General features: G+C 45.8%; 1 non-coding gene across 1 annotated transcript; it reads left to right on the forward strand.

Annotated features, from left to right (window-relative positions):
- The first annotated feature begins 416 nt into the window (after nt 1-416).
- Trnat-cgu (transfer RNA threonine (anticodon CGU)) lies at nt 417-488 on the forward strand. The gene has a single exon. It is a non-coding gene; the product is annotated as a tRNA-Thr (tRNA).
- The last annotated feature ends 14,972 nt before the right edge of the window (nt 489-15,460 follow it).

The following is a 15,460-nucleotide window of genomic DNA, read 5'->3' on the forward strand; positions in this document are numbered from 1 at the left end:
ATTGACACTTTGATAATTAAGACAGTACGTCTCTAGTTAGGTAATTAATTACAATTAATTAATTAAATCTCAGTAACGAAAAAAATACTGGCGGCTACTCCACTGTACTGGAAACAATACCCACTAGGTTGGCTTCGCGTAACACCGTTGCTCTTTTTTTTAATCGTGCTGCGTGATAGCTGGGACACCCTGTATATATGTATCGAATACGGCAACATTGATGCCTTCAGGTAGCATATGTGGGTTTATTGACCAGTTGACATCACCCAAAAAGATCACGTGCTCGTGACGCCTGTGGCAGAAAGGATGTTCCACATCCGGCCTATGGTATGTGAGTGGTGGCGCTGGCTAACACTCCCAGGGTTAGTTCTAGTTGTAGAAACATAAATACCCCAGAAAGTGGATGGGAAAACGGTTCCGCGGTAGCTCAATGGTGAGAGCATCGCACGCGTAATGCGAAGGCGTGGGTTCGTTCCCCACCTGCGGACAGTTGTTTTTTCAACCATTGCCGTTTTCCATTAATTTAGCATTTCTTTAATTCAATTATTAAGTACAATTAATTTCCCCTATGTTGTCCTTGGTGTTATTGTTTGTTGGCTTCTTATGATACTATGCTTATATATATATATATATATATATATATATATATATTGTAATGACGAAGTTAGCACAAGCGTCGCTGTGGTCGCATTGCTCCTGAAGTGAGGAATAGAAAGACGAAAGGATCGGTGTCGTTGGTCTAGGACGCGACACGACTTCAGCGTACGTCCAAGGTGCAGCTATCTAAGCTGGTGCTGCAATCTGTTGGACTGGTGGAAGGGCCTCTGCAACCTGCTCGCGGATGGCCTGCTGCACGGCCGAGGACAAAGGTTGGACAGGCTCCTGGGTGAGAGGGAGCAGCGAGAGCTGGCGGGCCACCTCTTCACGAATGAAGGCTTTGATCTGAGGCAGCAGAGACCCGTCATCAGCCTGTCCGTGAGCAGTCACCAAACTGGAAAGGGAGGCCACTTGAGGAACAGTTTGGCGGGCGAGCGCTCGTTGCCGGCGTAATTCATCGAAGCTTTGGCAATATGTGACTACGGCTGCAACGGTGGTAGGATTCTTGGCCATGAGCATCTGAAAAGCGTCGTCATCAATGCCCTTGAGGATTTCTTTAATCTTATCTTCCTCAGTCATCGTTCGGCTCACGTGGTTGCAGAGATCTATGACGTCCTCGATGTAACTAGTGAAAGCCTCGCCCGGCTGTTGGGCTCGGTGGCGAAGGCGCTGTTCAGCGCGAAGCTTTCGCACCGCAGGACGGCCAAATACCTCCGCGAATGCAGTCCTAAAGTCATTCCATGTCGCAATGGTTGCTTCATGGTTGCGGAACCAGAGGTGGGCGACACCCGAAAGATAAAAAATAACCTTGGTGAGCTTTGTCCGATCGTCCCATTTGTTGTGGGTGCTCACCCGTTCGTACGACGAAAGCCAGTCGTCGACGTCGGTATCAGTGGTGCCACTGAACACAGCCGGGTCTCGTTCACGAACGGCACCGCAGGTGACTTGCACAGCTGACGAAGTGGGTCGCTCACCGGCGTCGTCTGGCATGGTCGTGGGGGTAGCGGAGGGCAGAGTGCGGCTGCGGAGTTCCAGGGCGAGTTGGTAGGATAGTTAGGATACCCCGCACCTCCACCAAATGATATGGGGTTCATTGGCGTTTAATCCCGTTAGGTCCAGCGCAAAGAGCACCCGAGAAGTTCCAGCCAAACGCCAGCACGAGGCAAAAACCAGCGACACCGATCCTTTCGTCTTTCTCTTCCGCACTTTAGGAGCCATGCGACCACAGCGACGCTTGTGCTAACTTCGTCATATATACACATATATATATATATATATATATATATATACATGCGTAGGAGAGTTCGGCATCATTGGTGATACTAGCTATGCTGGTGAAATTTCTAGCGAAAAATAACGGTAAAAAATTGGAGGACGCTTAAGCGCTTCGCTTTTAGGAGTGGAACGCGATAGCATTTAAAGACACTTGAATGCTTGTCAGGCTTCCAGGCAACTGCGACTTTCTTTTTTCTCCACCTTCACCTCTGCGCGCCGCTGTTGGTATGGCAGAAATGCTGGAAAAGGGGTTTGTGTTTGAGTTTACTCGTTACAGAATTATGCTTTCTCGTACATTCAAATTACAATCCGACGCTATCTGTCTGTAGGTTGTGGTTAAGTCATACTTTACGATTTTTCTGACGGATTTTACTTTGAGAAATTCAATTTTGTTCACTAACGCGTTGTGTTACGGCGAGGGCCTGCTTCATCGGAAAGCCAAAATCATCCACGGCTCGGGATAATTTTCTCCGTCACCAACGCCGGCGCGCCCACGCCGACGCCAACACCACATTTTCTGCGGCACGGGCCCCGTAACGCTAAAACCCGAAATGCAGTACAACCGGTGCCTTGCAATTTGTTTTCTCGGATGCCTATCGCGGAAAGTTTTTACGAGCAGTAATGTGGCGTGGCGTACGCCCCCATTAACTTACACTTGTGCAAACTGTTGACACGTTATCCTTCCTTCCTGGGACCAGCAAAACCCAATAATTTGATTAATCTCTCAGCTCCTCTCGTTCCAACTCCTCGTCTCTAGCCTCGCGTGCTCCATCCATGTCCCTATCACAGGAATTGCGCGTCGTGTGTTGAACGTTCACGTCGTCGCACCTTTTGGTTGTGAACGCTCAGGCCCGCGGCAAACGAAGGCACGTACGTAGCACACGCAGGGACATGAAATGCCGCCGAAGTTAACACCCGTTGACATCTGACGACGAGATAAATCATCTTGCATTACGGACACCGAGAGGAAGTACAACGTCCCACTCCGCAACGGGAGTATGACGTCGCCCAGAATTCGCGCTGGAGAAGGTTTATGCGGGGGGAAACCTGGTGACAAATGTTCTCACGCGCAGCGCTACTTCCAACACTCTTGCGCAGTGGTGCGCCGGCATTCCAGCTCTCAGATTTCTTCATATACCCGGTTAAGACCGCTACTTCCACATAACCACAGCCAGGACACGTGCACAGTCCGTGTTTTGGGTGGCCCGGTTACGAGGTGGTTACGAACAATTTTGAATAAATAACCAGTATTCCAGTGTAATCGGATTGAAGTGGGACATTTCATTGAGACCCCGAAACTCTGGCCGACTCACAGTTGTTTCACACAACGATACGTTCATTTCATCATGCCTGGCCAGTGTTCCACGCTGCGGAACGCACGTGTGTGACTCTATTACTTCGTAAATGCATACTTTTGTTCCAACGTTGTAGCGTTACCGATTTTCAATCGATCCCTCTAGCGGTACCGTCACATATATGTGAAAAAAGTTGTCGCAGTTTCACCTGAAAGGCGAAGCATCAATTGCGATAGCAAATTTGTAGAGAGCTATACCAAAAAATGATATTAGCTTTATCAGCTGTATAAACTTGGACATGCAGCAGCGCCGGCAACACGCAGAACTGTTGTCGACGCCGTCGGCGTTTTGCCCGCGTTCGCTCAAAATGCGTGCGGCGTTGGTGACTGTTGCCGGAGCCTCTGATATAAAAACGTTTATAGAAAAAAGTGGTCGCAGTTTCACCTGAAAGGCGAAGCATCAATTGCGATAGCAAACTTGTAGAGAGCTATACAGAGTAATGATATTAGCTTTATCAGCTGTATAAACTTGGACATGCAGCAGCATCGGCAACACGCAGAACTGGTGTCGACGCCATCGGCGTTTTGCCCGCGTTCGCTCAAAATGCGTGCGGCGTTGGTGACTGTTGCCGGAGCCTGTGATATAAATAGGCACTTGGTGCCGCAGCTAAACGTCGCCTCCCTTCCCTCCCCCTCCCCCATGGCTTCTCGCGCGTCGGAAGAAGGTGCGTTTGCTCTACATATATGGTGATTGTAAAGGAGAAAAGAGACGCCTACTTCTGCAGCCCTTAAGCGAGCACGGCGCGGAACGCGCGTTTGTTCTCCGCCGTGCGTTCACTCCCCGTGAAAGACGCGCCCCTCGCGCCCTTTCACTCGCACATACAGCGTTCGGCGCGCGGCGACGATTTCTTCTCCAAATGACGTCATACAGAACCTCACGGCGACGGCGACGCCGACGGCAGAAATCTGCTTTTGAGTGTCCATATAATTGCTATCGCAATAAAAAGTTGTCGCAGTTTCACCTGAAAGGTGAAGCATCAATTGCGATAGCAAATTTGAAGAGAGCTATACGGAGTAATGATAGCAGCTTTATCAGCTGTATAAACTTGGACATGCAGCAGCACCGGCAACACGCAGAACTGTTGTCGACGCCGTCGGCGTTTTGCGCGCGTTCGCTCAAAATGCGTGCGGCGTTGGTGACTGTTGCCGGAGCCTCTGATATAAATAGGCACTTGGTGCCGCAGCTAAACGTCTCCTCCCTTACCTTCCCCTCCCCCCCCCCCCCCCACGGCATTTCGTGCGTCGGCTCGGAAGAAGGCACGTTTGCTCTACATATATGGTGATTGTAGAGGAGGAAAGAGACGCCTGCTTCTGCAGCCCTTATGGGTTGGCGCTGAGCCGTGCTCCCTCAAGGGCTGCAGAAGATAGCGCCAACTTTTCCCTTTCCCTCAAGAACCACTTATCATCACAGAGCAGAACGCGCGTTTGTTCTCCGCCGTGCGTTCACTCCCCGTGAAAGCGCGCGTCCCTCGCGCCCTTTTACTCGCACATACAGCGTTCGGCGCGCGGCGACGATTTCATCTCCATTGACGTCATACGGAACCTCACGGCGATGGCGACGGCGACGGCAGAAATATGCTTTTGAGTGTCCATATAATTGCTATCGCAATAATAGGCACTTGGTGCCGCATCTAAGCGTCGCCTCCCTTCCCTCCCCCCCCCTCCCCCACGGCCTCTCGCGCGTCGGAAGAAAGCGCGTTTGCTCTACATATATGATGATTGTAAAGGAGGAAAGAGACGCCTACTTCTGCAGCCCTTAAGCGAGCACGGAGCAGAACGCGCGTTTGTTCTCCGCCGTGCGTTCACTCCCCGTGAAAGCGCGCGCCCCTCGCGCCCTTTCACTCGCACATACAGCGTTCGGCGCGCGGCGACGATTTCATCTCCATTGACGTCATACGGAACCTCACGGTGACGGCGACGGCGACGCCGACGGCAGAAATCTGCTTTTGAGTGTCCATATAATTGCTATCGCAATAAAAAGCACGCATATTGAACGCAACTACCACCATATAAATAATATATTTGTTCAACCCCCCCATATGTTCTTTCTATCAAAGCCAGGCGTACGGCGTTTGCTAGAATTGCAATTTCTGTGCTGAACTTACTGTCAGAATGAGGACCATAGAATTTTCTTACGCCGCATGCTACACTTCTTTGTGAGATTTACATAACATAACGCGGTTTACTGACACCATGTCCTAAGCATGGCTGAAGAAAACAAAGCAATAAGACTATAGAATGTCATTCACTAATGAGCGTAGACGTACACGTTCGTTCATTGCATAATAACTTAAAAAGTAGTAACACTCGCACCTACTCTTCGTCCCTGTAATTACCAGGTTTAAATTACGACGACAAACATACGAGAACAGTGATAAGAAACTGCTAGGAGCTTTTCTCTTTTGTTTCGGCAGCATTACTTTTGCTTCACTTTCTGTAATATCCTAGCCGTGTGTTTTTTGTAACCATGCGAACATAAGCAGAAATCCGGCACACGAATCAATCTGGAACAACCGTTTTTCAGCCCGGAGAAAGGAAAATAAATCTGGTGACAGTGCACAAGGTGTTCCCGAATCATGGCATCCGAGAAACGGCAACGAAAGCCTCTCCCCTTGACAGTGCGAGGAGGAAAAATCGAATTTCCAAGAGTCATCGCCGTCGCCGGGAGAAGCACTAGACATACATCGTCTTCTTCGCGGAGGGGGCCATTCGTCGGCTGTGCAGAGCTATAACCCAATGCAGTCGGTAAGGAAGGGATTGTACTTAGCAGAGAACAACCCCGTCTAGAGCATGCCAGATGGCTTTGCGGCGCCTTCAGTGACTCAGAATTGCGTAGCAGTCAGAGCAGTGTACATAAATTCCTAAAGTTCTGACGACTATTTCAGCGCACCTTCCTTTTGCATATTTTCTTTCCCTCACTGTTTTTTATTCGTACTTGTTTTATCTTTGCATCTTCCCCGTCTTTTCTTGATTACGTTATAACTTACTGGCATTCCTATTTCTTTTTTTCCTCGTATTCAAACGCAAAAGAAATAAACTACAGACGCCGGCAACCTGCGGCGACATGTTGAACGTCGCTTCAATGCCGAAAGTGTGGAAACGTCGTCATGTGTGGGGGGGCAGAAGGCAATCTTTCGGAAGGAACAGGTTCCATTCATGCTGGTGCGCATATTTGATTTCGTCGCGTAAATGCGTTTCTGTACCTCGCCACCCGGGACGGGAAAGTGACGTTTCTCTTACTTTACGTGTCTCTAGCTGTGCGCGAGTGACGCTTTCTCGAGCGACGTTCATGCAACTCGTCCCATTGAATCTTTCAATGTCTAGCCCTGCGTCGTCGCCAAGGGCTGTACTCACAGACAATTTTATGTCGCAATGAAGGACAGCTACAGGGGCAGAGGTTCCGCACGGGTGTTACCGTGCCAAGTAGTACGGCAGCATTTGAAGAGCCTTTGGTTTCCTAAAACACATCCTGGGAGGGGGGGTTGGAATTAGAGCAGGTTGCGCGTGCGGCGTTTTCTCATTTGGCGTTTTCCCAAGGGTGGAAGAGAAAAGCAAGAAAATAAGCCAAACTTATATCTGCCTGAGACGGGCCTGCATGCTCATATTTAATTTCATACTGTAGTTATGTGGCATGGCAACCCTAGCGACGAACACACCAGAAGAAACCAAAAACTAAGGTGAGATTTAACAGTAAGCAATATATTTTGTCTTCTTTTGCTTTTGTAAATAATATATTTATGTTTCTTTTCCTCAACTTATACTAATGCGAATGAGAATGAAATACTTCTTTTCTTTTTTTTCGAGAGCGCTCTTGCTGGTCCTTTGCCTCTGTAGTAGTATTCCATTCAGTGCCACATTAAGTTGACCGCGACTATAATGCCCGACCTTTGGCAGCGTAGTGCGGCCATTCCTATCTTTTTATTGCGCTTTTTTGGCATATATGCATAGATTTTTTTCACGAACAGAGAAAATATTCCGACAGAATAGCGAGTCCCATTCATTATACATATTTTCTGTAGGAGGTGCGCACGTGTTGCTCTCACTGAGGCGTGTATAATAAATGAGTACTTATCGATTCCATCGAGCGAAGGCTTTTCAGTGCTCAGAAGCAGCGACTACTTTCTTTGCGCGCGTACGCTTGGGTTCGATTTAGCGGCGGGACACATTTTTGTTCTACTGTCGGTCGATGAACGACGCCATATTGCAAATGATTGGCAGCTGCTAATTGTGAGATTTGTGAGATCTGCACGCTTTAGTGCGCTTAACGGGAAAGCTGTCCCTCGTGAATACTTCTTTTTCTGGAGACCGCCCTGAGCTGGCGCGCTTGTGCGGTACCTGCCTTAGTACCGATCGTTCGTCATCGTCAGTTTGGACGTAGTAGCCAGCATAGGACGTCTCTGCTGGTAACCAGCGTTTAAACAGTCAAACGCCGTGGTACATAGAATGCGTTCTTGGCTTTGTGAATGTCCTTCAGACTTCTGGTCCATTTTACGAAAGATGGTTTAAATATTACTGCATGGCCTTTGGTAGGTAGGTAGGTTGGGTTAAACGGGATCTTACTGGAGAGGTCGGAAGCAGTACCCCTCTGGATACTCCATTTCACTCTTGGACAAGAAGGTAACGCAAAAAAAGAAGGCATATTCACAAGGGTTGGTGCGCAGAACTACGCTTTTCCTACGTACCTTTCCTTGTGAATGAGTTGCTTTTTTTGTGAGCTACCTTCAGTTCCAATTATATGTGTAACGAATTAGGCCATGAGAAAGATTTACTTGAGTACATTTCACTAAAATGCAAAAAAAAGCAATAATACTTAATAGGACTATTTAGCACGAGCAAACACATATAAATGTAGGAGCGAAAAAAAACAAACACGACACTTCAACAACGAAGGATAGTCAGTACATAAAATCGTGCCTAGCATTTATCAGCAAACGTCCTTCCTTATAAAAAAGCTTTTCATTGCACTGAAAGCTGTACTTTCTAGGCCCCTAACTGGTAATAGTGCAAGCACTGGCCCTAGGGACAATGAATGATCGCCCGGAAGTGCAAATTTGAAGCTAGCTTTTGCCTTTGCTAAGCGTATAGGAGGCAGTCCAGCAGCACGTTGGCTATAATTCCTCGTCCCCAACTCAACACGAACATGACGCGGTGCTTGCGCGATGCATGGATTGTATAAAGAAAGCGCTTTAGATGCCACCTACGTTCATAAAACAAACAAAACGGAAGCGGGGAAGGAAAAGGAAGAAAGCCTGAAGGACACAATAGAGATTCTTGTGAAACGACATGGAGGTTTGGAGTGAAGCAAATCAACTCTGCGGAAGCCCTCGACATGAAGAAGGCACATGAAAGAAAAAAAAGAACAGTCTAAAATATCTCCATCTTGCGAGCTTCCGCGGAACTGATTTGCGATGTTCAGTGTTTCCGTGTATGTGTGCTTCGAGTTGCCGATTAATTCAGAATCGCTTTACGATCAGCTAGCCTCCTGGTTTGCTCAGATGGTAGAGCGACCGCTTCGAGCTACCTAAAGGTGTTGGTCCCGGGTTCGATGCCTTAGCCAGCACGAATTTTGCTTCATCAGCGAAGTTAAATTAAACCTGCATACTTCATTGTGAAAATGTACGTGGCGCAATTAAAATAATTATGTGCTCCAAGTTTCACATAGTATTTTACGTATTTGCTGACGCCGTCCGAGTTGTCGTTCCCTACTCAAACGGTAAAATCTTGATGCCCTCCGGTATTTCTCTTTATCAATCGACAAATACCCGTGCATGCTTTTATACATTGGTTCTACACAATTACCTTACACTTCCAAGCCCTGGGCGGTGCCATACTTCCTTGGTAATGTTTTACTTCTCGCTAATGTTTCGGGGGACTTCAAGAAATGATCAAGTTGAATGGTAGTAAGCTATGCCACCCGCCGTGGTTGCTTAGTGGGTATGTTGTTGGGCTGCTAAGCACGAGGTCACGGGTTCGAATCTTGGCCACGGCGGCCGCATTTCGATGGGGGCCAACTGCGAAAAACACCCGTGTACTTAGATTTAGGTGCACGTTAGAGAACCCCAGGTGGTCCAAATTTTCCGGAGTCCCCCAGTACACCGTGCCTCATAATCACGTTTTGGCACGAAAAACCCCACAATTTTTTAAGCTATGCTGCTTCATATGTGTGGCCCAGTTAATAAGTTAGTTTTTCTTTCCAGCGTTGTGTTCTGTGCTGACAGGCGTTTATAAGCTCCTTCCTGCGCATCATTGACGCGCATGAATGAGCGTATATTGAACGGAGCGTATTGGAGGGAGTGTTTTGCTTCGCAGCCGTTAAGGTAGCATTGTTTGATTCACGGGGCTGAACGTCCCCAAAGCAACAGTGGAGCTATAAGGGACGTCACAGAAGAGGGCCCTGGGATTAATTTTGATCACATGGGTTTCCTTAACGTGCATCTAGATCCGAGTACACGACCGTTTTTCGCATTTCGCCCGCCATTGAAACGCGGCCGCTGTGACTGGGAATCGAGCCCCTTACCTCGTGCTCAGCAGCAAGAAAAGCTAGCATTTTTGCTCACTTTAGAAATAGCATTTCAGTACATACGCATGAACTCCTCAAGAAATTGTATTTTTAATTTTTTTTTAAATCTCACGAATAAACCAATAAAGGAGTTGCGGTTTAATTCCACACCATTGACACTTTCAGCTTTGTTGGGTTTTTGCTGGCTCATGACCGTAATGTTCAGTCTGCAGAGGAACGAATGCCTCTCGCACGGATGTTCCATTACTCCTAACCTGCTTTATTCGAGCCATCGCTGACGTGTTTTCGAATTCTTTTAAAACAAGCTTGAGAACCGCACAGTTTTAATTAATGTTGCTCGGGTTCTCTTTCGCGTAACATTCACACCAGTTGTAATAAAATAACACCAATATAATGAATGGCCGAGGATGCAGCAGAACCATGTTTACAATTTCTTAAAAGTTTGGTATATGCGTAACATAATTGGTCATGCCCATGGCACCAGCCAATTTATCATTTTCGGGCGCGCAATACGCTTCTAGGAAAAAAAAAAAAAAAACACCACCACGCGATGATTCTGAGCACCCGTTCCGGCGCAGCAGCTGCCGATAATGGAGAGGGACAACGTGCTCGTCGGACGTTCACACCCCTTGTCACGCTTGTGCAGCAGTTGCCGCCAAAGTAAACCAATAAAAAAAAAAAGAAGTGCTAGGCCACTGGTACCCTAAACATTTAATATATTGCGAGGGCGTCGTCGTATTTTTTGGCGCTGTTAACAAGGACGGCGTGAACCGTAGTTACACGTACGGTGCACGCCTTCAACTTTTCAGCACCGAGTGCTGAGAGATGTCACGTCCGAAGAGTTTGTGAACAGCAGAAGAAGAAAACTTTGAAAAACACGTTCAGTTTACATCATAAGAAGCCGATTATATGCGCACCCAGCCATGAGAATAATAAAAGATTAAATCACGAACACATTAAAAAAATTCCGAAACAAACAAAAACAAAGAAGCGAGGGAGGATGATTAAATGCGTCTCATTATTATTATCGTCTATAACATAGATGCAGTGCTTTGAGAAATGTGCACTCGAGCGCTTTGCATGGCGGCCACGCGTCGGTGACAGCGCTGTCAACTTTTTAATTACTCCTAGAAGCAGTTTAACATTTTTATGTCCCCCTGTGACAAGTCCCTACAGCCGCCGGCACAGGCAGAAGGGCTTAATGAATATGAGCAACGTCCAGGTTCAGTTCCCTCGGAGTGAATTTTTAAGGCCGTTAATAAACCACTTCTTCGGCTGAGGATCAACTATAGGAAATAGCAAAGCCTATAGGTCGGCATTTGGACGTCGTCAATGCGGCACAGCTCTAATGAGGCCGAAGTTTATAGCCACCGCAGGGGAGTGTATTAGGGACTCTGTGAGCAGTGAGGAAAACTACGAAATTAGGAAATAATTTCCCTGAAGGAAACTTGACAGACGGATATGCATTCGAAAACATCGCCCGGTTGATAAATATTGCGCAAAATTACGTAGAGGCCTTACGAACGGGCTGTTTTTCAGCGAAGCTATTAGCCTCTAGTTGGCCGTGCTTTTTCCGTTCCGCGTGCACGTTCTCACACAAAAATGTGGGCCGATCCCGGACAAAGTGCGAAAAAGCGGGAAGCGCAAAGTGTGCTTCTTCTCCAAGAGGCATCACGTGACGTCATCAGGTGACATGATCACTTGACGAAGACGTCATCTCGCAAAGTCACGTTAGACGTGATTACGTCATCAGGTGATATCGTCACGTGACGATGTCGCTATGGTCGTATATTCGAATTACAATCCGAAGCTTTCATGTCTGCAGCTTGTGCGCAAGTCGTACTTTACGAATTATTTGGCGCAATTTGCACTGAAAAATTGCATTTGTTCAATAAGGAACTTCATAACTGCTCAGTTTCTGCGCAGATACCGATTGTTTGAAGTACGCGCTGTACATTGCGTGAGATGTGCATAAAGTATTGAAAATTGGAACGCTGCTGTAATTTACACGCAGCTGCTTGGAGCTACTGGGCGCTGCTCCAAGCAAGACGGCAGTGGAAATGAGCTGCGTCTTTAAACAAACAGAATGAGCAGTGGACAATATGTGGTATACATGGCGGGGTTTTTTTGGTGCACGTTATGCAGTGATATCAAGTGCCCGTGGGTTTGAGGGGTAATAGAAGTTTGTTTTACCACTCAAGTGTTTGAATGCCTCAGTCAGCGTTACGGCGTCTCAGGCACTGTACATTTTATTTTAGGAGGTAACGGTTCAGCTTAGTTTAAGACAGCTTTATTGACACACGTACTTCAAGTATCATCAATTAAGTTGAACAAATAGCCTCGTTGGCTAGTTCCTGGTTCAACACAGAGTACATAGTAAGCCAGCCTTATAAAAACAAAAGAAAAGGTAACACTTAGACACCCCAGTCCCGCAACACCTAAATGAAAACAAAACGTAGATGAGAAGTAATAGAATTAATAATGATGTGCTATGCAATTTCACAAATAAAAAATATGTTTAAATAAGATGTTTTTGCGTGAGCCGAAACGCCTTTTGTTTGAATATACTGTACCTTGGTAACAATAAAAAAGGAATCGTAGACCATTTTTATAGACTACATAACACAAGATCCCCATGTCTAGGGCGTAAAACTGCGTTTATTGATTTATTTGAATGAAATTGGAAGTGTTTGCAGATATTGTATTACCATGCTTGTCCAGAAACAAGAAAAGATTTCAATGTTCACAATAAAGTATGTTTGGCAAACCTGTATCCGCGCTCGCGACTGCCAAGCGGCCCACCAGCTATTGGCACTAGCAGCAGCACAAAGTTATGTCATAAGTCTTGTCCTGTAATTATTTTTAGCATGTTGTGAAATCACAGTTTGCTGGTGCTTTTGATTGGTATTGCCCCAGAAAGGCCTCCGTCCGGACGTGAAATCGAAAACATGTTTATAGTGCACGATAAGGACTTGTTGCTCGAGTTTACTTGTTTACACGAGTTGTTTCGAAAATTTCATTGCGCAACACTAGACAAAGCAAAATTGACGGCCCTTGTATCGATGATAGCTGCCGTTACGTTTAGACGTGTGGAGAGAACTAAATCTACACAGTACGTTTTACAAAGCGCCGATAACAAAGCTAGGTGGTGAATCACGTTTCCAGTTTTGCGAACGCTGAGTAAGTGCAAATAGATCAATCCGTAAAGCAATTACAGAAGGCTATAGAAGCATCGAGAGAAAACAGAAACCACAATTTCTCGAAAGCAAACACAGTGATCGGCAGTCTAGATGGCCTAGATGCAACGTAAACAAACCTTAGATGGCTATATCGACGCGTAGATAGGCAATTTTGCAAAAGATACCGCGGGAAAGTAACGCAGGATAGGTGCGATCACGGTTTGAAAACGCCGTGTGATCGGTGTTCTTGTTTGCAATAAACAGAAGTATGGTAGCAGTGCTATAGGGATTGTCGTACGACAGGTATCTATATCACTGGAGGTCGAGCAGATGCTTTGGTGAAAGAAAGGAAGATTGTTTAGTATCTTTCTCGCATGGAGTATCATATGGCAGTGTAGTACGCGAGTGGTCTCTAAACATCCTTGACGCACGGGACAAGCTATTTTAATTATAGTTTTATTCTTAGCTTTTTTAATATTTTGTAATCACTGCACATGTGGGAATAATAATAATAATAATAATAATAATAATAATAATAATAATAATAATAATAATAATAATAATAATAATAATAATAATAATAATAATAATAATAAAATAACAATAATAATAATAATAGTGAATAACAGGCCAAAAGGTGAGTGACGTATCAGTGACGCAGCAGACATATGCATTGTCCAACAAAATGTTTGAGACCTACGCCCCAAAGTGAAAGAGTTCTTTTTTTTAAATATTGTTTCTTCTGCTCATTGCATTATAGTTTTAAGTGAAATCTGGCTTTTAGCTTAAGTAGCATCTACTTTGCATGTTATTCCGTATTATAACGTCTTTCTTAGGTATCGACATTATTCCTCCTGAAAGCAGAAAGGTGGTGGCGTCCTTATCGTCGTTGATAGCGCGATAGAATGTGTCCGTCAAATTCAAAATTATCTGGTGATACGTGCGTTGTCTCACTCTTCTAAAAAGAGTGCTGAAGATGTATGTCTTGTTGGTCAACATGGAGACGTCTCCAAAACTGCTGATGCCTTTGCAGACCATTTCTGTTCTGTACTTGGTGTTAAAGATGCTACTACCTCGCGCAACCTTCCTTCTCAGTCTGGTACAGTGTCTGCGCTGTAAGTCAATGCAGATCTCATTTTCAAGTGTATTCAAGCCCCTCAAACATTTCGTTTCTTTTGGCGCTGATGGTATGCTTCCCGTAATACTTAAGACGTATGAAAACATACTTGTCCCTGTTCTCACAAGCATCTTCAACAGTTCCTTGAAGTCGAGTAAATTTCATAGCGCTTGGAAGGCAGCACGGGTAGCGCCCGTACATCGGGTGCTGTAAGTGCAGTTACTAACTACCAGTTTATATCTATCATCTGCGCTGCGTCAAAAGTGTTTGAATCTGTTTCAGATTCCTTGCGTTATGCTAATGCTAAGGACGTTTTAATAGATGAACAGTGCGGCTTTGGATCCGGGCGCTCCACAGCAACGAATTTTGTCACATTTATGAGCCATGCTTCCTGTGTGGTACATAATAGGGGCCAAGTAGACGCTCTTTACTTTGGCCTGAGTAAAGCTTTTGATGTAGTATGCCATAATATCCTCATTGCAAAGCTCACGAAAATGGACATACCTTCTTCCATCACTGCCCTGGTATCAAATTACCTGAACAATAGACCGTGCTTCGCTGGCATTAATAGGTGGAGTTCTATTAGCTGTGAGGTCACTAGCGGAGTTACTCGGTCAAGGATCTGTTTTTGGCCTTCTTCTCTTCCTTCTGTTCATAAATGACATTTCGTCAGCAATTCGACACTCTTCATTACTTCTGTATGCTGACGACTTAAAGCTGTTTAAAACTGTCAACAGTGTTCAGGACTGCATTGACCTCTGAAAACACACTTGTTTCCCTCTCAAACTGATGCCGAAGCAATAACCTACATTAAATGCTTAGAAAACAACGGTATTAAGTTATACCCGGAAAACACACTATGTGCTTTTTATATGCACCATTCGGGATGCGCTACTGCCCAGTGCCAATGAAATGAAATATCTTGGTGCGCATTCCGACAACGCGCTAAGCTTCTCTTCACACGTTAAATACGCGAAACAACGTGCCCTTCGTGCTCATGGTATTGTTTGTCGAATATTGCATAACTACCACTCTCATTTTGCCCATCTGAAATTGTATTCTACCGTGTGCCTTTCAATACTAGACTATGCCTCTGTAGTTCGGGGCGGAGCGTGCAAATATCCAATTCTGACCTAATTGAACGCGTAGAAAATAAACTGATATCTATTTTCAAGCGCCGCTTTTGCCGTTCTGGCGACCACAGTCCAGCCTTCTCAAATATACCTCAACTCACACCTCTAAAATCAAGACGTATTAAGTCAGACCTTTTGTTCCCCTATAAGGCGGTCCATGGCATTGTACATTGACCAAAGCTTCTTAATCATCTGCAATTTTCTGTGCCGCAGAAGTACATCAGGCAACATTCCCATTTTCTGCCCAGCCTTGTTGCATTAAAGACTGTCCTATGGCTCGACTCC

Source organism: Dermacentor silvarum, chromosome 6, assembly GCF_013339745.2.
Source record: "Dermacentor silvarum isolate Dsil-2018 chromosome 6, BIME_Dsil_1.4, whole genome shotgun sequence".
In the NCBI taxonomy this organism is placed as follows: domain Eukaryota; kingdom Metazoa; phylum Arthropoda; class Arachnida; order Ixodida; family Ixodidae; genus Dermacentor; species Dermacentor silvarum.